This window comes from Orcinus orca, chromosome 6 (genome assembly GCF_937001465.1).
Source record: "Orcinus orca chromosome 6, mOrcOrc1.1, whole genome shotgun sequence".
NCBI lineage: Eukaryota > Metazoa > Chordata > Mammalia > Artiodactyla > Delphinidae > Orcinus > Orcinus orca.
The window spans coordinates 26,296,273-26,323,154 of record NC_064564.1 but is presented as its reverse complement, the minus strand read 5'-3'; the positions used below and the strand labels follow the sequence as shown (position 1 = coordinate 26,323,154).

The 26,882-nt window shown below is 38.3% G+C and overlaps 1 long non-coding RNA gene across 1 annotated transcript in view; it reads right to left on the bottom strand.

Annotated features, from left to right (window-relative positions):
* Positions 1 to 26,637, bottom strand: part of LOC117201649 (uncharacterized) — a 95,658-nt gene extending 69,021 nt beyond the window's left edge. The window contains exon 1 of the long non-coding RNA XR_004483718.1: positions 26,465 to 26,637. This is a non-coding gene — a long non-coding RNA (uncharacterized LOC117201649). The remainder of the gene's footprint in view (positions 1 to 26,464) is intronic.
* Positions 26,638 to 26,882: the final 245 nt, after the last annotated feature.

Genomic DNA, 26,882 nt, shown 5'->3' with positions numbered 1-26,882 from the left:
ATGGATGTGGACAACGGTCCTTAGTTCTGTGGCCTGCTCCAGGAAGGCATGGCGTTAGAGCAAAGGTTACACAGTAAGCCCTGGGCCTTCTACCACACCTGCCACTCCCTTTCTGAGTCTATATGACTCAGGTCTTCCAGGGTTTTGTTGTCTTTGTTTACTTTTGTCTTATTAAAATTCAAATACTGACTTTGTATTGACTGAACTAGACTATGCACAGTCAGAGACTCAGAGCATAGCAGGGCTGGGCTAAGAGAGGTGAACGGATCCTGGATCCTTTTTGGCCCTCAGGTTTCTAAGTCACATGATCCTGCAGCCTCAGTTTAATCATGTGTAAAATGAGCACATGGTCCCACATAATTTGTAAGGCCCAGCCTCTTGGACAGTGTATAAAGCTCATGAACTAATAAAACTGCTGAGATGAATCAATTTTCAACACATAGAAATACGATTCACACTCCTGGGTTAAAAGAGTAGATGAAGGTGAAAGAGAAAACCCTCCCTTCTTCATATTTCCTTAGTCAACAGCTACTATCTTATATCTTTTGCTGGATCTTCATAAAAGGAAATATTATATCCTTGGAAAAGCACACATATCTGCTTTGTTGTCCTTCCTCATGGTCATCCTAAAATCCCACTGCTGGGTGGTACCTCTGATGCCCACCTAAGCTTTTGAAATCTGCAAAAATTCACAAAAGTTCAAAAAGGAACAAAAAACATCAGGAGGTAATCAAAAGAATCAAAACCTCCAGGAAACTGTACATCATACAACTCAGTTTTTATTGCATTCAGTTGTAATAATGTCCACAGTTAATTTCTCCTGAGTTAGGTCTATGCATTAAACAAACACATTTCGCAGATCTTTAAGAATTTTTAAAAGGAAGACATTTTTCAGACCTGTGCCTTTGTGACATCAAAATACCCCACTAGAAAGTGTATAGTTCAGACAGGCGACCTGCTGCTTTATCTTGGTAAATCCAAACAGCATGACTGATTTTTTTTTCCTCCCGTAAACTCACTAAACTGATTGTTGTCAACATGTCAAGTGCTCCAAGTGAAGGTGGTTACTCAGAGCTAAATGCAGGCTTTGTTTTGTTTTAATTTCAGGACTAGCAAGGTGGGACATTAACATGTCTGTATTTACCACCAAGACTGGATGTTTTTAGTGGGAGTTAAATATATCATGTTTAAAATGTAATTATTAATATTACCATGACTAATAACATCACAACTAAAAATATTCACAACACATAATATTTTCCCATGCCTTATCTCACTGGATCTCCCTGAAAACTCAATGGGGGGGCAATGTTTTTGTTTATTGAAGAGGTCCTGATTCTCAGAGAAGTGAAGTGGTTTTCTCAAGGTCACAGGTGGCATGGTCACTCAGCTTTCAGGCTCACAACTCAGATGTTCAGACTTTTAAGTCCCTGCTCACTCTGGAATGCTGTATGCCTTTGAAATGCACATCTGTAACAGTTTTAAGGAGCAAATCAAACAAGTAGGTTGAAATAAAGAAAACAGTTGTCTAAATATTTGAAACTAAAATTTTTATAATATTAGCTATTAAAACATTTTTATTTAAAACTATCATGTGAATAAAGATGGTTACTGTTGTTCTGTAATCTGTATTAGCCCTCATTTTCATTTTGTGGATTACTGACGGTCAGCTATGGCCATTTATTCATTTGAGCAAATTTTGTGTTTTAAACAAATTCCTTCTATGAGAAGTATTTGACATGCCCTTAATTAATCATAAGGAATAAGGTTTATTGGGTTCATCTTCAAGAACTGTACATAACAAAGAGTAGGTTTCATGTCTTTTCAGAAGAATCCTTATCAGTTGCTTTAAAATTCAACTAACCATGCCCCCAACCAATTTTAATCGAGGTTGACTTTAATTAAAAAGTTTAACTTTGCTTCTGCAATACAAAATGGCACCTGTTAGTAAGGTTAGTAAGTTAATCCCATATATCTGGTTGATATAGAGCAACAGTCAGTTTCCAAGTACAATTGCATTTCTCTCATTAGAGTGCTATAAGCCTATAAGGAAAGTGTTGTCCCTATGCCTTGGAATCTGATTATCATTGGAGAACTCTCACCCATGTTGTCCAGGTCAGTGTTTCCAGTTGGGCTTTAGTGAAGATTTGAAGGTCAGGGTGAGAAGCTCTTATCAGCCAAGGCCCTTTTTTCCAATAGCTAGAACTCAAAAATGAAGCAGAACAGGCAAGGCATGGGGTTATAGCAGACTCAGTGGACTGGCAACATTTGTGGACAGCCAATCACTTGTGAAGCTTCCAATAATTCTGTCCCAGGATGTTTACTTGTGCTACCTGCAGGAGAGACAGTCGAGGGAGTGGGGAGCTTCCCACTGAAGATCTATAGTCCTAGCATTTTGCAGAACTAGGTCAACTTCATCAATAATGAAGGGTATTTTTGCATAGGGCACAAAAAACTGCATTAAAAGAGATCTAGATTTTTATAATTTTTTTGAGTCCTATCTTCTTTTCTTGGTAATAATGGCTCAAGTTTGTCTATTTTGTTTATTTTTTCAAAAAAAGCAGCTCTTATTTTCATTGATCCTTTCTATTGTCTTTTTAGTTTCTATTTCATTTATTTCCACTCTCATCTTTGTTATTTCCTTCCTTCTATGAACTTTGGGCTTAATTTCTTTTTTCTTTTTCTAGTTCCTTAAGATGTAAAGGGAACCCTGGTGCACTACTGGTAGGAATGTAAACTGTTGCAGCCACTATGGAAAACAGTATGGAGTTTCACCAAAAGATTAAATTAGAATTATCACATAATCCAGCAATCCCCACTTCTAGGTTTTTACCCAAAGGAAACAAAAACACTAACTCAAAATGATATATGCTTTTCTCAGGGTATATGCCCAGTAGTGGGATTGCTGGGTCATATGGTAATTCTATTTTTAGTTTTTTAAGGAACCTCCATACTGTTTTCCATAGTGGTTGTATCAGTTTACATTCCCATCAACAGTGCAGGAGGGTTCCCTTCTCACCACACCCTTTCCAGCATTTATTGTTTAAAAAAAAAATGATTTATGCACCACCATGTTCAGTGTAACATTATTCACAATAGTCAAGACATGGAAACAACCTAAGTGTCCCTTAACGAATGAAGAAAATGTTACACATATACACACATGCACAGGCACACACACACACACAAACATATATAATGTAATATTATTCAGATACAGAAAGAAAGAAATCCTGTTATTTGCAACAACATGGATGGAACTTGATGGAATTATACTAAGTGAAATAAGCCAGACAAAGAAAGATAAATATTGTATGATTTTATATGTGGAATCTAAAAAAATGTCACGTTTATAGAAACAGAGTGAAAAATGTTTGCCAGGGGCTGGGTGCTGGAGGGAATAGGGAGAGGTTAGTAAAAGCATACATTTGTTAAAAGTAAAAGTGTAAAAGGTATACTTTCAGTTATAAAATGAATAAGGTCTGAGGATCCAATGTATAACATGGTGACTCTAGTTGAGAACACTGCTGTAAAATTGAAATTTGCTGAGAGAGTAGAACTTAAATGTTCTCACCAAAAGAAAAAAATATTATATAAATATGTAAGGTGATGGGTGTGTTAATTAACTAGATAGGATGAATCCTTTAGTAATGTAGATAGATATCAAATCATCAGGATGTACACTTTAAATATCTTACAACCTTATTTGTCAATTATATCTCAATAAATCTGAAAAAATGAAGTATTCATGTACATTTTAGGTATAAGAAATAAATAAAATTACCAAAAAAAAATCTGAAGAAAACTCTAAATCAAAAAGGTACATGCACCCCAATGTTCATTGCAGCACTATTTACAATAGCCAAGACACGGAAGCAACCTAAATGTTGCTTCAGATGAATGTTGTTGAACAGATGAATGGATAAAGCTGTGATATGTGAGATATATATATATATATATATATATATCTCACACACACACACACATATATATATAATGGAATATTACTCAGTTGTAAAAAAGAATGAAATAATGCCATTTGCAGCAAGATGAATGGATCTAGAGATTATCATATTAAGAGAAGTAAGTCAGACAAAGCCTAATATCATATGATATCACCTTTATGTGGAATCTAAAATATGATACAAATGAACTTATTTACAAAACAGAAATAGACTCACAGACATAGAAAACAAGCTTATGGTTACCAAAGGGAAAAGGGGTGGGGGAGGGATAAATTAGGAGTTTGGGATTAACATATATATACACTACTATATATAAGATAGCTAAAAAACAAGGACCTACTGTATAGAACAGGGAAGTACACTCAATATCTTGTAATAGCCTATAATGGAAAAGAATCTGAAAAAGAATATATATATAAACTGAATCACTTTGCTGTACACCTGAAACTAACACAACATTGTATTACCTATAATTCAATAAAACATTTTTAATAAAGAACAGGAAGAAAGCTGAAGATATATCCTTAAAAAACAAAATGAAGAGAGAGAGATCTATTAGAGTCAACAGATTAGCAGGTCTCAGAGGATGACTTGGAAGCCAGTGCTTGACTTGGACAGGTAAGGAAAGTCGACCAGAAATGATTGCTACTAGAGAAAATACACACATATACACACACACACAGGCACTCAGACACACATTCACACACACATACACTCATGCACAGAGATATACAAATTCCCACACAGGAACACATACATACATGCACAAACATACACATGTGTGCATACACACATACATATGTATGCACAGACAGACTCACATGCAACACACAGAGATGCATATACACACCTAATTAGCTTATCTTATTCAAGTCTTGGAACCAATAAAATAATTTTTGCACCTTGTTTTTAAGCTCTTAAGTAGAAGTTGATCTAAAATGCTCAAGTAAGACTGGTGTTTTGGTCTCCTAAATTGTGTGGAATTTTCAGATGCAGATAAGTTAGTCTCTAAGTACCGGGTTGAGGACTGGTGCAGCATTGTATAATTTTTCTTTTGAAGAGCTACAAACACTTCTGTTGATCACATCTCATGTTGCTTTACCCAGGAGAAAACAGACATTATTATTCCTGCTTTTCTAGAGGGAAACTAGGACATACTGTGTAAGTCAATCAGCCCTGAGCTGCAATGCTGGGGCTGGGGAGCTGGTCCTGTTCTAACTGACGGCAAACTGGACATTGGTGGTTTTGTTTACTACTACGGGTAAAGATTATAGTTGTGTGAGCTGATATACCTCCTGGGTGTAAGCAGATAAGTTTCTGAATATGGAAATAATATAGAAGCAGGTCTTTTATCAGACCATTTTGTAAATAGTGACAGTGGATCCACGGGTTCTGCCTCCACACCTTCTCTTGCCCGCCCACAGGGAAATGGGTGAACACATCCCTAAGGGACTTGCCTGGAACCTGAGCTCTGGCCTATTGTAAGTAACATGAGAGCAGTGTGGTCCTCAGGCCCGCTTAAAGAAGCAGGCTCTGTTTGCACTGCTGATCCATCCTCAGGGCATTAAAACTTCAGAGCCACTTTGCCTGCACTGAAGCAACAGGAAGTTGAGAGCTACCCACTCTGTTCTGTCACCTTTGCAAGAGGCGAGTTCTGTATTGATATGTTTGCCACTGTGATCCAGAAATCCCTTACTCCCTGAGGATGATGACTGATTCCAATGTACAGAATAGAGAGGAGTCTCAATTCACGTGTTCCTTGTCTGCTGCCAGCATCAAATGGCACAGACCGCTCATGTATTCCTCAGGCCACTAAGCAGATGTTTCATCCTCTCCCTGAAGAAGCCTGGCCCCAGCTGGGTCCCCCAGTCTTTCCCTTCACCCGAGTTTTCTATATGTAAGGGATGACCCTGTGAGGTTCTTGGCTCTGGCTCTTTCTTTCTGTCTCTTCTCAGAACTCCCACCTGCATTAAGGTAGATGGAATTTTCACAGCCAATTTGCTGTTTCGTTAAAGTCCTTTGTGCACATATGAGAATAATGGTGGAGTTGACATCTGAGATGCAAGAAAGCATCACTGATGTGCTCAAACATCAGGGTACTCAAAAGATTTTGCTAATGTCAGAGCATTTGTCAGAGCATTTGTCCCACACTAAGCTGATGGGGTTCAATTCCAGAGGTGAGATGACTGAGAATCAGTCTGAGCAGAGCCAGGAGCACATGTGGAGGGATGTGAGGGCTGATCAAAGAGTGCACAGTGCCGGTGAGGCGGTTCCAGGTCTCCTGCCCCAGAGATAGCAACCCATGGACTTTAATTGTGGGCTTTATGAATGGGAACAATGGCTAGGTCTTCCTCTATATTCTCCCCTCTCCCTCCCTTGGTTTCAGGAGACAGCAGAAGCAGGACATTGCCATGCAGAGAGAAGTCAGGCTGGCCATGGGGCCATGTGCTCTCCCTGTGACACCCTGATGGTCACATAGCATCTCTGTGCTCCACATCTGTAAAGGTTGGGAAGGGAGCGTGATGCCTCTCTCAGCTAAAGAGAGAGCAAACCATTCACAAATTCTATCTCTCCTTTAGCTTTTTTTTAGTTATGGCTGATATATGCAAATGAAAACTGAGGATGTTCCCCTCTATGGAATGCTTCTACCCCGGTATGTATATATATATACATATACATATACATATATATATATAATCTGACCCTGTGGGGTATTAATAATAGGAATATACAAAGTGTGACTAAATTTCATAAGATCAGTTTTGTGGAGCCAGTAAAATTGAAGACTTGATATCATAGTGGGGATTGGTAGAACAGAAGATTTTATGCCAGCTTCTGGATGAAGAGAGGTGAAGTTGGCTTCTTTAAGTAGCAGAATAAAAATCAGTGATAGATAGATAGATAGAGCTACATACAAATACACAAACACACATACATGTATGTACACACATACTTTCTATTTTTACTTTCATATGAAGCTAAAGATAGCTGTCAGTGAGATTTTTGGAAAGACTACTTAAAAGTTTATGAGGGCTGTTGGGTGCCTGCTGAGCTCACTTCTCAGTGGGTGTGCACTATAGTAGAGACAGTCTGACAGGTGTGTGAGATTCCAGGTGCTAGCACAGCACAGCCTTCAGCAGATAATTGGTAGAATCAGAGGCCATGTGCAGCTCACATGTTTCCCCTCAATGACATTTATTATTTCTCAATTAAAACACCTGCCTTAACTCACCCTTCTTGCAGGCCTAGTGCTTGAAAGGAGCCTGATACATTCAGTTTGGGGAACCCACCTATGCACCAAACCGAGGGACTGGTTTTTAGAAACACCTCCGGAAATGAGGCTTAGTACTGAACATCTTCCAGTGATTCTGCCAGCAGTAAAGTCAATCCAAAACACAGGGCCAATATTGCCCTATCTATCTGTCTCTTCCAGAGCAGGCAGGGGCTTCATCTTCCATGTCCTCAAAACTAGCATTTTCCAAGATTGCCAGATTGATTCTTGAAATAGAAAATTATTCTGAAGGAACTATAGTATAATTTAAAAATTAAACAATGATCTTCCGGAATATGGTGTGCAATTCCCACAAGCCCTGGATATTTGTAACAGTCTCCTAGCCACTATCCTGCCTGCCCTCCCTGCATTGCCCAGTCACTCTGAAACCCACCCTTGGCCCACCATGTTCAAGAGAAGAGACATCTGGGACATTGTTAAAGAAAATACTATTCCTGGAAGTGTGGTCAAGATAGCAGAATAGGAAGACCCTGAGCTCACCTCCTCCCACGGGCACATCAAAATTACAAGTATTTACAGAGCAACTATCAATGAGAACAGCCTGAACACTAGCAGAAAAGAGTTTCCACAGCTAAAGATATAAAGAAGAAATCACAATGAGATGGGTAGGAGGGGTGGAGATGTAGTATGATCAAAATTCACATACTCAGGTAGGTGACAGGAGAATAATCACAACTGCAGATGTCCTCTCCAAGGAGTGAAGGGTCTGAGCCTCACATCAGACACCCAAGCCCAGAGGTCCTGCATCAAGAAGAAGAGCCCCCAGAACATCTGCCTTTGAAGGCAAGCAGGGCTTGCATATGGGAGAACTGGAAGGCTGCAGGTAACAGACTCTGCTTTGAAAAATGCATGCAATATCTCACACACTTTGAGACCCAGCATATGGGCAGTAATTTGAGACCACCTGCTCATCTCGGGGAACATCTTGAAGAGGCAGGAGGCAACTGGGACTCCCCCTGGGAGCATAGACTCTGGTGGCATCCATTTTTGGGAGCTCATTCTACCATGTAGATATTGGTTCTAGTGAGCACCACTTTGGAGTCCTCTCTCTAGTTTATTAGTGCTAAGGGCTTACCTATCCACCAGCAGGCCAGTAGCAGACCCTGGCCCCCTGGACCCCACAGCCTGCCGACCTGGGACCCAGACCCTCCCACCAGTAGGTTAGCACCAGTCTTGGCTCCCCTAGACCCCACAGCCAGCCTTCCTGACCCAACCCTGCCCACCAGCAAACTGGCACCAGTCCTGGGAACCCACCAGGCCATGAAACCAGCTGCTCTGGGACCCGGCCCCTCTCATCAATGGGCCAGCAGCTATCACATGAGGCAGGACCTGGTAGCCAAGCAGGTCAGGACAGCCCTGCCTACCAGGCACCCACAGTAGTCAGCCCCACCACAACAGAAAGGCCCACAAAGGGAGCAACCCTAGAGCATATAGCTATGGTGAACAGAGGGGAGTGTGCTGCTAGGCCCCATAGGATGTCTCCTACAGGAGACCACTTCTCTGAGATCAGGAAATGATGTAACTGACATGTAACTGACACAATGATGTGTGTAACTGACACACTTAATACATAAAAATAAACACAAGGATTTGGCCAAAAGAAGGAACAATACAAAATCTCAGAAAAAGAACTAAAATGGAGATAATCCATCTACCTGATAAAGAGTTCAAGATAATTGTCATAAAGATGCTTAATGAACTCAGTGGAAGAAAAATTGAACATGGCAAGAATTTTAACAGAGTTAGAAAATGTAAAGAAGAACCAAACAGAGCTGAATACAATAACTGAAATAAAAATACACTAGAAGGGACAACAGCAAATTCAATGATACAGAGAAATGGATCTATGAAGTAGAAGACAGAGTAGTGGAAATAGCTAAGCTGAACAGGAAAAAAAAAGAATTAAAAAAAGAAGATAGTTTAAGAAATCTCTAAGACAACAACAAGCGTACTAACATTGACATTATAGTGGTTCCAAGAGGAGAAGAGAGAAAGGGGCAGGAAATATATTTGAAAAAATAATAACTGAAAACTTCCCTAATCTGGGAAAGGAAATGGACATCCAGGTCCAGGAAACACAGAGAATCCTACACAAGATGAAGTCAAAGAGATCCACCAAGACACATTATAATTAAAATTGCAAAAATTAAATAAAGAGAAAAATTTAAAAAACAGTGAGAGAAAAGCAACTAGTTATATACAAAGGAACTCCCATAAGACTACCAGCTGACTCTTCAGCAGAAAATTTGCAGGCCATAGGGAGAGGTAAGATGTATTCCAAATGATGGAAGTTAAAAACTTATGACTAAAAATAGTTTACCCAGCAAGACCAACAATTATATTTGAAGGAGAGATAGTTTTACAGACAAGCAAAAGCAAAGAGTTCAGCAACTGTAAACCAATGTTACAAGAAATATTAAAGGAACTTCTCTGAGCAGAAAAAAACACAACTAGAAATATAAAAACTATTAAAGGAAAATCTCATTGGTAAAGACAAACATACAGCAAATGTAGTAGTCAGACACTTATAAAGCTAGTAGGAAGTTTTTAAAGACAAAAGTAGTAAAATCTTCTACCCCCACAACAAGCAGTTAAGGGATACACAAAACAAAAAGATCAAAATATGATGTCAAAAACATTAAATGTAGGAGGAGAAGTAAAAAAATGCAAGGTTGTTAGAATGTATTCAAACTTAAAAGATCATTAACTTAATGTAATCATTAGATAGATAGATAGATAAATAGATAGATAGATATAAATAGTTACATAGGAACCTTATGGTCACCACAATCCAAAAACCTATAATAGATACACACAAAATGAATCCAAACATAACACTAAAGATAGTCATCAAATCATAAGGGAAGAGAGTAAAAGAAGAAGAAAGGAACAAAAAAAGAACTATAAAAACAACTAGAAAACAAAATAGCAGTAAGTACTTACCTATCAATAACTACTTGTGATGTAAATGGACTAAATGCTTCAATCAAAAGACAGAATGACTGAATGTATATTAGAAAACAAGACCCATATATAGGCTGCCTATAACAGATTCACTTTATTTATTTATTTATACCATTTTTAAATTGAAGTATAGTTGATTTACAATATTGTGTTAATTTCTGCTGTACAGCAAAGTGATTCAGTTATACATATACATACATTCTTTTTTATGTATTTTCTTTTCCATTACGGTTTATCATAGGATACAGAATATAGTCCTCTGTACTATACAGTAGGACCTTGTTGTTTATCCTTTCCATATATAATAGCTTACATCTGCTAACTCCAACCTCCCACTCCATTCTTCCCCGACCCCTCCCCATTGGCAACCACAAGTCTGCTCTCTATGTCTGTGCAGACCCAGTTTGGTTACAAAGACACAAACGGACCGAAAGTGAAGGGATGTACAAAAGGTATTCAATGTGAATGCAAATGAAAAGAAAGCTGGGTAGCAATACTTATATGAGGCAAAGTAAGCTTTAAAACAAAGATAGTAACAAGAGACAAGGAAGGACATTACATAACGATCAAGGAGTCAATCCAACAAGAAGGTATAACAATTGTAATATCTTATTATAATTTATAACTGTAACATGTAAATATATATACACACTCAATATAGGAGCACTTGAATACTTAAAGCAAATATTAACAAATATAAAGGGGGAAATTGACAATAACACAAAAATAGTACGGGACATTAACACCCCATTACTTCAATGGATTGATCATCCAGACAGAAAATTAATAAGGAAAAATTGACCTTAAATAAGACATTAGACTAAATGGAATATATGTAGAGGGTTGGCCAAAAAGTGCCTTCAGTTTTTAAGTAAAAATAAAAAACACAGTTTTCATTTTCACCAAGAACTTTATTGAACAACGTATTCACCCTTTTGTTCCACTACCTCCTGCCATTTTTCAGGCAACTTCGTAATTCCATCTTCTCAAAACTTTTAATCTTTTTGAGCAAAGAATTGTTCCAGGTGTCTTTTACAGTCTTGCAAGAAATTGAAATTTTTTCCATTAAGAGAATTTTTTAAAGACCGAAATAAATAGAAATCCGAAGTTGCAATGTCTGGTGAATACGGCAGATGAATCAGAACTTCCCAGCCAAGCTGTAACAGTTTTTACCTGGTGATCAAAGAAACATGTTGGTCTTGCGTTATCCTGATGGAAGATTTTGCATTTTCTGATGACTAATTCTGGATGCTTTTCGTCAAGTGCTGCTTTCAGTTGGTCTAATTGGGAGCAGTACTTGTTGGATTTAATCGTTTGGTTTTCCAAAAGGAGTTCATAATAGAGGACTCTCTTCCAATCCCACCATATACACAAGGTCACCTTCTTTGGATGAAGACTGGCCTTTGGTGTGGTTGACAGTGGTTCATTTTGCTTGCCCCACAAGCTCTTCTGTTCCACATTATTGTACAGTATTCACTTTTTATCACCCATCACAATTTGTTTTAAAAACATAATATTTTCATTACATTTCAGTAGAGAATCACATGCAGAAATATGGTCAATAACTTTTTTTCACTTATGTGAACCCAAACATCAAAGTGATGAACATAACCAAGCTTATGCAAATGATTTTCAACACTTGATTTGGATATTTTGAGTATGTTGGCTATCTCTATCTCCCGTGTGGTATAACATTGATTGTTCTCAATTTATGTCTTGGTTTGATCGCTATCAAATTCAACTGGTCTACCCAACCGTGGAGTGAGAAGTCTCCAGCACAAAACTTTGCAAACCACTTTTGACACATTCGATCAGTCACAGCACCTTCTCCATACACTGCACAAATATTTTTTTGCATTTCAGTTGTGTTTTTACCTTTCTTGAAATAATAAAGCATAATATGCCAAAAATGTTGTTTTTCTTCTTCCATCTTCAATATTAAAATGGCTACACAAAAATTCACCAATGTTGATGTCATTTTTTTAAATGCACGCTGATATGACAGCTGTCACATACAATCTAACAAAATTGTTTTGAATGAAATTAAAGACAACTAAGTGCTATTAGAGCCATCTTATGATGAACAAACCTTTTGGCCAACCCTATATATATATATATATATATATGGAGAGAGAGAGAGAGAGAGAGAGAACTTTCCATCCAAAAGCAGCAGAATGCATATTCCTTTCCAGTGCACATGGAACATTCTCCAGGATTGATCACATGCTAGACCATGCTAGACCATGAAACAAGTCTCAATAAATGTAAGAAATTGAAATCATATCAAGCATCTTTTCCAACCACAATGGTATAAGACTAGAAATCAGTTACAAGGAAAGAAAAACTGCAAAAAACCACAAACATGTGGAGACTAAACAATACGCTACTAAACAACCAATGTGTCACTAAAGAAATCAAAGAGAAAATAAAAAAATATTGGGAGACAAATGAAAATGGAATACAAGGATTCAAAAATCTATGGGATGCAGAAAAGCAGTTCTAAGAGGGAAGTTTATAGTGATACAAGCTTATCTCGGGAAACAAGAAAAAACTGAAATAAAAACCTAATTTTACATCTAAGGGAAACAGAAAAAGAAGAATAAATAAAACCCAAATTAGTAGAAGGAAAGAAATAATGGAGATTAGAGTGAAAAATAAATGAAATAGAGACTAAAGAAACAACAGAAACAATCAATGAAACTAAGAGCTAATTCTTTGAAAAGATAAAACTGATAAACCTTTAGCCAAGCTCATCAAGAAAAAAAGAGAGGAGGCCCAAATCAATAAAATCAGAAATTAAAAGAGAGAAATTAGCAACCAACACCAGAGAAATACAAAGATTCATAAGAGATTAATACAATTACATACCAATAAAATAGAAAACCTAGAAGAAATGGATAAATTCCTAGAAATCTACAATATTCCAAGGCAGAATCAGAAGAAATAGAAAATATGAACAGATGGATTGCCAGTAATGAAACTGAATCAGTACTAGAAAAAAACCTCAACAAACAAAAGTCTAGGACCAGATTTGTCTCAGGTGAATTCTACCAAATATTTAAAGAGTTTACACCTATTCTTCTCAAACTATTCCAAAAAATTGAAGAGAAGGGAGAGCTTATGAACTCATCCCACTAAACTATATTCACCATGATACCAAAACCAGATGAAAGCACCACAAAAAAGAAGAAAATTATAGGCCAATATCCCTAATAAACATAGATGCAAAAATTCTTAACAAAATGTCAGCCAACAAAATTCAACAATACATTAAAAGATCATATGCCATGATCAAGTAGAATTTATCCTAGGGATATAAGGATGGTTCAATATCTACAAATCAATCATATAAGGATGATTCAATATCTGCAAAACTTGATACACCATGCTAACAAATTGAAAAATAATAATCATATGATCATTCCAATAGAGGCAGAAAAAGCATTTGTCAAAATTCAACATTCATTTATGACAAAAATTCTCAACCAAGTGAATATAGAGGGAACATACCCTAACATAATAAAGGCCATATGTGACAAACCTATGTCATACAAACAGTCAATGTCATACTTGATGATGAAAAGTTGAAAGCAATTCCTCTAAGATCAGGAACAAGACAAGGATGGCCTACTCTTGTCACTTTTATTCTACATAGTATTGGAATTCCTAGCCACAGTAATCAGACAAGAAAAAGACATAAAAGGAATCTAAATTGGAAAAGAAGTAAGACTATCATTATTTGCAGATGACATGATACTACATATAGAAAGTTCTAAAGATGCCACCAAAAAAACTATGAGAACTGATAAATGAATTCAGAAAAGTTTCAGGATACATAATTAATATATAGAAATCTGTTGTGTTTCTATACACTAACAATAAACTATCAGAAAGAGAAATTAAGAAAACAATATTGTTTACAATGGCACCAAAAAGAAAAAAAATACCTAGGAATAAACCTAACCAACGAGGTAAAAGGCTTGAACTCAGAAAATTATAAGACATTGTTGAAAGAGATTGAAGATGACACATGGAAAAAGAAAAATTTACCATACTCATGGAGTGGAAGGATTAATATTGTTAAAATGAGCATACTACCAAACACAAGCTACAGATTCAATGCAATTCCTATCAAAATACCCATGGCATTTTTTTCACAGAAGTATGACAAATAATTCTAAAATTTGTACAGAAATAAAAGACTTCAAATAGCCAAAACAATCTTAAGAAAGAAGAACAAAGCTGTAAGTGTCACACACCTGGATTTCAAATTATACTCAAAGCTGCAATAATCAAAACAGTGTGGTACTGGCATAAAAAACAGGCACATAGATCAATGGAACAGAATAGAGAGTCCAGAAATAAACCCACACTTACATGGTCAATTAATCTACAACAATGGGGGCAAGAATATGTAATGGAGACAAGGACAGCTACATGCAAAAGAATCAAACAAGGCTACTTTCTCACACTATACAAAAATAAACTAAAAATCAATTAAAGACTTAAATGTAACTCCTGACATAAATCTCCTAGAAGAAAATATAAGGAGTATGCTATTTGATATTGATCTTAGCAATATATTTCTTTGAATCTGTCTCACCAGGCATGAGAAATTAAAGCAAAAATAAATAGGACTACTTCAAAGTAAAACACTTTTGCCCGGTAGAGGAAACTATCAACAGAATGTAAATGCAGCCTACTGAATGGGAGAAGCTATTTGTAAATGACATATTCAATAAGAGTTTAAAATTCAAAATATATAAATAACTCATACAACTCAAAATAAAAAAAAATAATAATTTGATCTAAAAATGGGCAGAGGAGCTAAACAGACATTTTTCCAGAGAAGACATATAGATGACCAACAGACACATGAAAAGATGCTCAACATTGCTAATCATCAGGGAAATGCAAATGAAAACCACAATGTGAAACCACCTCACACCTGTCAGAAAGGCTATCATCAACAAATAACAAGTGTTGTCAAGGATGAGGAGAAGAGGGAATGTTTTTGTACTCTTGGTGGGAAAGTAAATTCATGCAGACACTATGGAAAACAGTGTGGAGTTTCCTCAAAAAATTAAGAGTAGAACTACCATATGATCCAGTAATTTCACTTCTGGGTTTTTACCTGAAGAAAATGAAAGCACTAATTTGAAAAGGTATATGCATATCAATGTTCAGAGCAGAATTATTTACAATAGCCAAGATATGGAAGCAACCTAGGTGTCCATCAACAGATGAATGGATAAAGAATATGTGAGATGTGTATACACACACACACAGACGTAATGGACTATTAGTCAGCCATAAAAAAAGAATCTTGCCTTTGCAACAAAATTGATGGATCAAATTGGTATTATGCTAAGTGAAGTATGTCAGCCAGAGAAAGACAAATACTGCATGATCTCACTTATATGTGGAATCTAATACAAAATAAACAAAACAACAGAAAGAGACTCATAGATACAGAGAACAAACAGATGGTCACCATGAGGGAGAGGTTTGGGGGTTTGGTCACAGTAGGTATCAGTCTCTAGTTAATACACAGTGTAAGGAATATGGTCAACAATATGTAATAACTTTTTATGGGGACAGATGGTTACTAGATTTATCGTGGTGACCACCTCATAACCTATGCAAATGTCAAATCATGTTGTAGTACACATGAGATTCACATAATACTGTATGTCAACTATATTTCATTAAAAACATAAAATCTGGGCTTCCCTGGTGGCGCAGTGGTTGAGAGTCCGCCTGCCGATGCAGGGGACATGGGATCGTGCCCCGGTCCGGGAAGATCCCACATGCCGTGGAGCGGCTGGGCCCGTGAGCCATGGCCGCTGAGCCTGTGCGTCTGGAGCCTGTGCTCCGCAACGGGAGAGGTCACAACAGTGAGAGGCCCGCATACCACACACACACACACACACACACAAAAAGCATAAAATCTTATTCCTGACACTTGTTAAAGAAATGTAAGATCCATTTTATTCAAGGCAGGGGCTATTGCAATGGGGTTTCCTAGTGTGGGAGAGACATCAGGTTCCACTCTGAATACAGTATGGGCAAGGGGGGATTTATGGTCAGAGAGGAGGATGGGGGTCAGTGGATAAAAAAATCACTACGAAAATCATTGGGGATGAGGGTGGATCCTGGCTAAACCATCCTAAACAGGATTCCTACTTAAGGCAGGCCAAGGTGATTGGACATCACCAAGGGGTTGTGGGGGAGGTGGTGGAGGATGAGGAACGTGATCAGATATTGAGTGTGATCAGATATGGAGGATGGGGAGGAGGGATGGCTAAACAGACTCCTCAGAATGCTTGCCAAAATTCGACAATGCAGAGTCTCCAAGTGGAGGCTTCACTTAAAAGAAATTTTTTTTAAAAAAATTATTTTTTAAAAAATTTTTAAAATTAAATTTTTAAAATTAAATTTAAAAATTTTTTTAAAAATAATATTTTTACTCAGAAAATCCTGAGTAAAATTTGGCCAAAGAGAGAGTCTGTCACCTCCCTACTGTGCACCCAGCCCCACACTCTGCCTCGACTCTTGGAATCTTCATTTTATATCCGTAAGGGAAAGTGTAGCCCTGTGCAGCAGACTGTCATGAAGACTCCTCCGATTTCAGGCTGCCCTGAGAACAGAGGGCTCATACCTTCTAAAAGAGGGCAAACTTTCTGGGGAAACCTGCCAAGGAGGCATTAGAACCTGTCTGTGTCCTGGGATGGAGACGGAAGGGAAGGCCAGTGTGGTGAGGAGGGTGAGGGAAAGTCTCTTTGAAGAAGCGGCAGAGTGCTTTGCCTTTGCAGGGGCTGTTTTCCTCAGCACCTGCCAAATCAGCATGATTTGAGAGAATCCCTGGAAAACTGGGTGTGTGCACTCCCGAGCTGTTGTCTAACCCTGGCTTGGTGAAATCTGAGAGTCAGGAACTGGCTAAGAATGTTCTGAGGGCAGAAGGGTAGAAGCTGAGTAGCGTGGCTCCTGAGAGCAGACGGAAATCAAGGCCGTGAGCCCACGAGACATATCTTGGGAGACGGTGCCCAACAGGTAAGGATGGCCCCATGTAGTCCTTGACTCTACTAGTGTCCTAGGGACATAGGGCCATCTTCTGAGAACCCACGGGAACTCCCAAATATAAAGATTCAGATCAAACAAACAGAAATAGAGGGGAGAAAGGAGGGTGCCAGGGTTGGGGGAGGTGGAATGGATAGTTGTTGTTTAATGGATACATAGTTTCAGTTTGGGAAGATGAAAAAGTTCTGCAGATGAGTGGTGGTGATGCTTGCACAGCCATGTGACTATACTTTATGTCACCTAAGTGGCACCAATGTCCAGCTAAAACACCACCAGTGAGATAAGAATAAGGTAAGGCATTGCCCCTCCAACCTGTCCACCCCGGGAGACCGAAGCCACACAGGGAATGTGCCAGAAGGAAACAGTCAGGCCTTGCTCCCTCCCTAGGGTGGCTTCTGAGGGTCAGTCCTGGAACCATGGTGGTTAGGAAACCCTGCCTCAAGAAAGACGGGACATCCATTCTAATGTAACATGTATAATGATTCATATCGCAGCACAAAACCAGAAGTTAACCTAAAGCAAAATGTTTGGATAAAATGGCAACACACATTACATGGAATGTTATTTGGCTATTAAACATTTTAAATTAGATCCACATCTATTGAATTGTAGGGATGTCTATGCTGTGAAGTAAGGAAAGAAGATGCACAGATTATCTATCTATCATCTACCTTACGATTCCTTTATGATAAAACTCATCAAAGACAGACATTTGCCATTGACGTACATGTGTTTACACATTTGTATATGAGGTACAGGGCATGCTGAAAAAAGTGTGTAACACCTGTTCCATGATGGTGTTAAAAGGATGAGGCAGAGAGAGACAAGAAATAAAGAGACTGAAACAAAATGGAGAAACATAAGCATGAGCAATGTTAACTAAAACTGCTGATTATAGTAAGTCTATTTAGTATCTTTCTTTACAGATATAAAAATGAATATGCATAGGAAAAGGGAAAAGAGATTCAGTGAAAGGATAGGATTGTGAACTTCTGGGACTTCAATTTTTTAATAAAGTTTATTTTGAAAAAAATTTAGATTTAACAGAAAAGTTACAAAAATATTAGAATTTTCATATACCCTTCACTGACTTCCCCTCATCATTAATATCTTTCATTATCAATGGTACAGTTGTCAAAATGAAGAAACTGACATTGGTACATTACTATTAACTAGACTGTGGATTTTATTTGGATTTCACCAGTTTTTCTATTAATATCCTCTTTCAGTTCCAGGATCCAACTCAGGGTACCACACTGCATTTGTTGTCATGTTATGATGGCTTTTTAAAACTTAACTGGGTTGTGATGTCATAGCTGCTTCTCTATTATCTTTAGGGCTTCAGCATTTACTTCAATATAGGTTTGCTATAAAGTAAAAAGTATTTTAATGATTTGATCATGCTTGGTCAGGTTTCTTTTCAAGGTCATTCTTCATGTGCCTCATCTTCCCTTTCTAACTGGGTCAGTCTTTCTACATACCTTCTTTGTGCTTCAGCCACTTGGAACAAGTTGTACTGTGCCAATGCCACATTCTTGTTTTCTGCCTTATATTGCTTCTAAATTTGTCTGTCAAGGTCCTGGACCAAGTCTTCCCAGATCTGCCCTGAGTCAGTCTGTATATTTTCTGTAGGACTCAGCCCCACCCCGTAGGCCCACCAGCCCCACAGTACATGTGGGGTTCTCCTTCTGGCCTGGGAGTACATGACACAGGGTGTTGTCATGTTTATTTCTGCACCATGGTGCCCAGCTCAGTGCCTTGGACTATAGGTGGTTGGTAGACAGAAAGAAGGAAGACAGGGAGGAAGAGAAAAGTTGAATTAAGTCCATCTTCCACATGGCCTCTGCCTTGTTGCTATTATTCCTCAGTCAGCAATGAGGGTTGAAGGGGGACTTTGTGTCCTGGGAATGGTAGATGGAGCAGACATATTTTATTTCTGGTCAAGATGTCTGTGAAAATAACCCATATTCATAATAGCATCATTTACATTAGCCAAAAGATGGAAATAACCTAAATACCCATTAATGGTGAATACATAAAATATGGTATATACAAATAACACATGCCGTAACATGGATGAACCTTGAGGATAATATGCTAAGTGAGCTAAGCCAGCCACAAAAGGACTGTATGATTCCATTTATATGAGGGACCCAGAATAGTCAAATTCATGAAGTAGAATGGTGGGTGCCAGGGGCTGGGGGAAGGAGTTAGTGTTTAATGGGGAGAGAGTTTCAGTTTTGGAAGATGAAAAAGTTCTGGAGATGGATGGTGGTTGATGGTTCCACAATGATGTGAATGCAGTTAATGTCACCAAACTGAAGACTTGAAAATGGTTAAAATGGTAAATTTTATGTCATGCATATTTTACCACAAATTTTTAAAAAATGACTGTAAAAATAATCTTTGGACCCTGGTTTACAAGGTGACTAAGCACTCTCTTGTCCTCCTTTATGACTGAAAACAGAAAATTAATCATTTAAAGTCTGTTAAGTACGGACCCCAGGTGACAGGAGACACAAAAAGATCCCCGGTGACTGGTGAGCTTCCATTTGTGCTGTGACAACAAGGAGGAAGTGACAGAAATGACAACTAATAATGGGATAAAAAACTCATGAAAAAGATAAATTGGAACACCTAAGTCTGGGGAAGATGATGAAAGAAAAACCATGCCTTGTCCCCAGAGACAATGGCCTCCCTCTGCCATGTGCCTGAAGGCAGAGGACACTTTCAATCATCCCCCAAAGCTTTGGAGAAAGGCAATGGGGTGATTCACCCAGAAACTCTACAGTGTCCTGTGGGTACAAGCAGGTAAACACGTCGGCACCGGAATAACACACCTAGTTCTAATTCACTGATGGTTGGCAGTATTGTAAGAGGTGCCACTCAGTATTTCTTTTTCAAAGCCTAGCCCCATTAAAAAAAATTTATAAAGTAGAAAAGTAGATTAAGGAAGCATTGGGTTGCCTCATGGGCTTTGAATGAAAGGTAAACAGTAAGTGTTTTGTAACCAAGGTGCAATGTCAGACACTCACTCATGATTGGTGTGTAGGCATTAGAATTGCATGTCAATTTCTCATGAGTTATTTATTAATGCTAATGAGAGTATCTCAATGGGAATGAAGGATTAACTCGAGGAAGATTTTAGGATGGTTTAAAACCTAAAACAGGACACGGCCCTGAGCCGAGCTGTCGGTGCTGCAGTTTTGCACCAGGAAGCCTGGTCTGAGGTGTTGGCGGTTTGCGAGGCACCTGCACGCGGTGCCCTGGGAGCTGGTGGACTAGACTCAGCACAGAGGAAACAAGGTGAGGGCTCAGCAGGAAAATGAGGATGAGAGCTCATCGGACAGTGGATCTGCTGGACTTGATTCTGGACGTCCAGCCCCGAGAACTGTGAGAAGGGACTCTCTGAACTTCTTGGACTTCGGTAACTGTTTCCTTTCCCATGTTAGCTGTGTGGATGAAAGGCTCTTGGTGTTGCAGCCAGGAGCCAGTGCTGTGCCTCTGAGGTGGCAGAGTCAACTTCAGGACAATGGTCCACAAGAGAACTCCCAGCTCCACATAATATCAAACGGCGAAAATCTCCCAGAGATCTCCATCTCAACACCAGCACCCAGCTTCACTCAACGACCAGCAAGCTACAGTGCTGAACATCCTATGCCAAACAACTAGAAAGACAGGAACACAACCCCACCCATTAGCAGAGAGACTGCCTAAAATCATAATAAGTCAACAGACACCCAAAACACACCACCAGACGTGGACCTGCCCACCAGAAAGACAAGATCCAGCCTCATTCACCAGAACACAGGCACTAGTCCCCTCCACCAGGAAGCCTACACAACCCACTGAAAAAACCTTAGCCACTGGGGACAGACATCAAAAACAGCAGGAACTACGAACCTGCAGCCTGCAAAAAGGAGACCCCAAACACAGTATGACAAGCAAAATGAGAAGACAGAAAAACACACAGCAGATGAAGGAGCAAGATAAAAACCCACCAGACCTAACAAATGAAGAGGAAATATGCAGTCTAACTGAAAATAATTCAGAAAAATGATAGTAAAGATGATCCAAAATCTTGGAAATAGAATAGACAAAATGCAAGAAACATTTAACAAGGACTTAGAAGAACTAAAGGTGAAACAAATAATGATGAACAACACAATAAATGAAATTAAAAATACTCTAGATGGGATCAATAGCAGAATAACTGAGGCAGAAGAACGGATAGGTGACCTGGAAGATAAAATAGTGGAAATAACTACTTCAGAGCAGAATAAAGAAAAAAGAATGAGAAGAACTTAGGACAGTCTCAGAGACCTCTGGGACAACATTAATTGCACCAACATTCGAATTATAGGGGTTCCAGAAGAAGACAAAAAGAAAGGGACTGAGAAAATATTTGAAGATATTATAGCTGAAAACTTCCCTAATACGGGAAAGGAAATAGTTAATCAAGTCCAGGAAGCACAGAGTCCCATACAGGGTAAATCCAAGGAGAAATATGCCAAGACACATATTAATCAAACTGTCAAAAATTAAATACAAAGAAAACATATTAAAAGCAGCAAGGGAAAAACAACAAATAACACACAAGGGAATCCCCATAAGGTTAACAGCTGACCTTTCAGCAGAAACTCTGCAAGACAGAAGGGACTGGCAGGACATATTTAAATTGATGAAGGAGAAAAACCTGCAACCAAGATTACTATACCTAGCAAAGATCTCATTCAGATTCGATGGAAGAATTAAAACCTTTACAGACAAGCAAAAGCTGAGAGAGTTCAGCACCATCAAACCAGCTTTACAACGACTGCAAAAGGAACTTCTCTAGGCAAGAAATGCAAGAGAAGGAAAAGATCTACAATAACAAACCCAAAACAATTAAGAAAATGGGAATAGGAACATACATATTGATAATTACCTTAAATGTAAATGGACTAAATGCTCCCACCAAAAGACACAGATTGGATTAATGGATACAAAAACAAGACCCATATATTTGCTGTCTACAAGAGATCCACTACAGACCTAGAGACACATACAGACTGAAAGTAAGGGGATGGAAAAAGATATTTCATGCAAATGGTAAACAAAAGAAAGCTGGAGTAGCAATTCTCATATCAGACAAAATAGACTTTAAAATAAAGACTATTAGAAGAGACAAAGAAGGACACTACATAATGATCAAGGGATCGATCCAAGAAGAAGGTATAACAATTGTAAACATTTATGCACCCAACATAGAAGCACCTCAATATATAAGGCAAATACTAACAGACATAAAAGGGGAAATCGACAGTAACACATTCATAGTAGGGGACTTTAACACACCACTTTCAGCAATGGACAGATCATCCAAAATGAAAATAAATAAGGAAACATAAGCTTTAAATGATACATTAAACAAGATGGACTTAATTGATATTTATAGGACATTCCATCCAAAAAAAAACCAGAATACACATTTTTCTCAAGTGCTCATGCAACATTCTCCAGGATAGATCATATCTTGGGTCACAAATCAAGCCTTGGTAAATTTAAGAAAATTGAAATTGTATCAAGTAACTTTTCCGACCACAACATTATGAGACTAGATATCAATTACAGGAAAAGATCTGAAAAAATACACACATGGAGGCTAAACAATACACTACTTAATAATGAAGTGATCACTGAAGAAATCAAAGAGGAAATTAAAAAATACCTAGAAACAAATGACAATGGAGACACAATGACCCAAAATCTATGGGATGCAGCAAAAGCAGTTCTAAGAGGGAAGTTTGTAGCAATACAATCCTACCTTAAGAAACAGGAAACATCTCGAATAAACAACCTAACCTTGCACCTAAAGCAATTAAAGAAAGAAGAACAAAAAAACCCCAAAGTTAGCAGAAGGAAAGAAATCATAAAAATCAGATCAGAAATAAATGAAAAAGAAATGAAGGAAACGATAGCAAAGATCAATAAAACTAAAAACTGGTTCTTTGAGAAGATAAACAAAATTGATAAACCATTAGCCAGACTCATCAAAAAAAAAAAAAGGGAGAAGACTCAAATCAATAGAATTAGAAGTGAAAAAGGACAAGTAACAACTGACACTGCAGAAATACATAACATCATGAGAGATTACTGCAAGCAACTCTATGCCAATAAAATGGAAAACCTGGAAGAAATGGACAAATTCTTAGAAATGCACAATCTGCCAAGACTGAATCAGGAAGAAATAGAAAATATGACCAGACCAATCACAAGCACTGAAATTGAAACTGTCATTAAAAATCTTTCAACAAACAAAAGCCCAGGACCAGATGGCTTCACAGGTGAATTCTATCAAACATTTAGAGAAGAACTAACACCTATCCTTCTCAAACTCTTCCAAAATATAGCAGAGGGAGGAACACTCCCAAACTCATTTTACAAGGCCACCGTCACCCTGATACCAAAACCAGACAAAGATGTCACAAAGAAAGAAAACTACAGGCCAATATCACTGATGAACATAGATGCAAAAATCCTCAACAAAATACTAGCAAACAGAATCCAATAGCACATTTAAAGGATCATACACCATGATCAAGTGGGGTTTATCCAGGAATGCAAGGATTCTTCAATATATGCAAATCAATCAATGTGATACACCATATTAACAAATTAAAGAGAAAAACCATATGATCATCTCAATAGATGCAGAGAAAGCTTTCGAAAAAATTCAACACCCATTTATGATAAAAACCCTGCAGAAAGTAGGCATAGAGGAAACTTTCCTCAACATAATAAAAGCCATATATGACAAACCCACAGCCAACACCGCCCTCGATGGTGAAAAGCTGACACCATTTCCACTAAGATCAGGAACAAGACAAGGTTGCCCACTCTCACCACCATTATTCATCATAGTTTTGGAAGTTTTAGCCACAACAATCAGAGAAGAAAAAGAAATAAAAGGAATACAAATTGTAAAAGAAGAAGTAAAGCTGTCACTGTTTGCAGATGACATGATACTATACATAGAGAATCCTAAAGATGCTACCAGAAAACTACTAGAGCTCATCAATGAATCTGGTAAAGTAGCGGGATACAAAATTAATGCCCAGAAATCTCTGGCACTCCTATAGAGTAATGATGAAAAATCTGAAAGTGAAATTAGGGAAATACTCCCATTTACCATTGCAACAAAAAGAATAAAATATCTAGGAATAAACCTACCTAAGGAGACAAAAGACCTGTATGCAGAAAATTATAAGACATTGATGAAAGAAATTAAAGATGATACAAATAGATGGAGAGATATACCATGTTCTTGGATTGGAAGAATCAACATTGTAAAAATGACTCTACTACCCAAAGCAATCTACAGATTCAATGCAATCCGTATCAAACTACTACTGGCATTTTTCACAGAACTAGAACAAAAAATTTCGCAATTTGTATGGAAACACAAAAGACCCGGAAGAGCCAAAGCAATCTTGAGAATGAGAAACGGAGCTGGAGGAATCAGGCTCCCTGACTTCAGACTATACTACAAAGCTACAGTAATCAAGACAGTATGGTACTGGTACAGAAACAGAACGATAGATCAATGGAACAGGATAGAATGCCCAGAGATAAATCCATGCACATATGGTCACCTTATCTTTGATAATGGAGGCAGGAATGTACAGTGGAGAAAGGACAGCTTCTTCAATAAGTGGTGCTGGGAAAACTGGACAGGTACTTGTAAAAGTATGAGATTAGATCCCTCCCTAACACCATACACAAAAATAAGCTCAAAATGGATTAAAGACCTAAATGTAAGGCCATAAACTCTCAAACCCATAGAGGAAAACATAGGCAGAACACTCTATGAAATAAATCACAGCAAGATACTTTTTGACCCACCTACTAGAGAAATGGAAATAAAAACAAAAATAAACAAATGGGACCTAATGAAACTTCAAAGCTTTTGCACAGCAAAGGAAACCATAAACAAGACCAAAAGACAACCCTCAGAATGGCAGAAAATATTTGCAAATGAAGCAACTGACAAAGGATTAATCTCCAAAATTTATAAGCAGCTCATGCAGCTCAATAACAAAAAACCCAAAAAACCCAATCCAAAAATGGGCAGAAGACCTAAATAGACATTTCTCCAAGAAGATATACGGACTGACAAGAAACACATGAAAGAATGCTCAACATCGTTAATCATTAGATAAATGCAAATCAAAACTACAATGTGATATCATCTTACACCAGTCAGAATGGCCATCATCAAAAAATCTAAAAACAATAAATGCTGGAGAGGGTATGGAGAAAAGGGAAGCCTCTTGCACTGTTGGTGGGAATGTAAATTGATACAGCCACTGTGGAGAACAGTATGGAGGTTCCTTAAAAATCTACAAATAGGCCCACATATGACCCAGCAATCCCACTACTGGGCATATACCCTGAGCAAACCATAATTCAAAAAGAGTCATGTACCAAAATGTTCATTGCAGCTCTATTTACAATAGCCCGGAGATGGAAACAACCTAAGTGTCCATCATTGGAGGAATGGATAAAGAAGATGTGGCACATATATACAATGGATTATTACTCAGCCATAAAAAGAAACGAAATTGAGCTATTCATGATGAGGTGGATAGACCTAGAGTCTGTCATACAGAGTGAAGTAAGTCAGAAAGATAAAGACAAATACCATATGCTAACACATATATATGGAATTTAAGGAAAAAAATGTCATGAAGAACCTAGGGGTAAGACAGGAATAAAGACACAGGCCTACTAGAGCATGGACTGGAGGATATGGGGAGGGGGAAGGGTAAGCTGTGACAAAGCGAGAGAGAGGCATGGACATATATACACTACCAAATGTAAGGTAGATAGCTAGTGGGAAGCAGCTGCATAGCACAGGGAGATCAGCTCAGTGCTTTGTGACCGCCTGGAGGGGTGAGATGGGGAGGGTGGAAGGGAGGGAGATGCAAGAGGGAAGAGATATGGGAACATATGTATAACGGATTCACTTTGTTATAAAGCAGAAACTAACACAACATTGTAAAGCAATTATACACCAATAAAGATGTAAAAAAAAAAAAAAACCTAACACAGTGGTTTTAGTTGTCTGTTGCTGCCTAACAAACCTCAGTGGCTTTAAAATGGCATATCTTTATTATCTTACAATTTCTGGTGGTCAGGAATCCAGGTGTGTCTTCCGTGAGTGGTTCTGGTTCAGGGTCGCAGAAGCTGCAATCTGGGTGTTGGAGAATCTGCAGTTCTCTCAAAACTGGCGTGAAACGGGAGTCTCTTCTTCCAAGCTCACTCCCATAGTTCTGGGCAGGATTCTGGTCTTTGCACATGTTGGATTGAAGGCCTCTGTTCTTCGCTGGCTGGAGCTATCAGTTCTTGGCTAAGGGGCCTCTCGTGAGGCAGATCACATCAGGGCAGCTGGCTTCCTGCAGAGTGAGTTAGCAAAATGCAAGAGAGGGTGAATGCAGGGACAGGAGGCAAGATCTTTTGTTCCCTAAACATGGAAGTGACATCCCACCGCTTTGTAGAAGCAAGTCACTAAGTCCAGCCCTCACTCAAGGAGGGGGTTG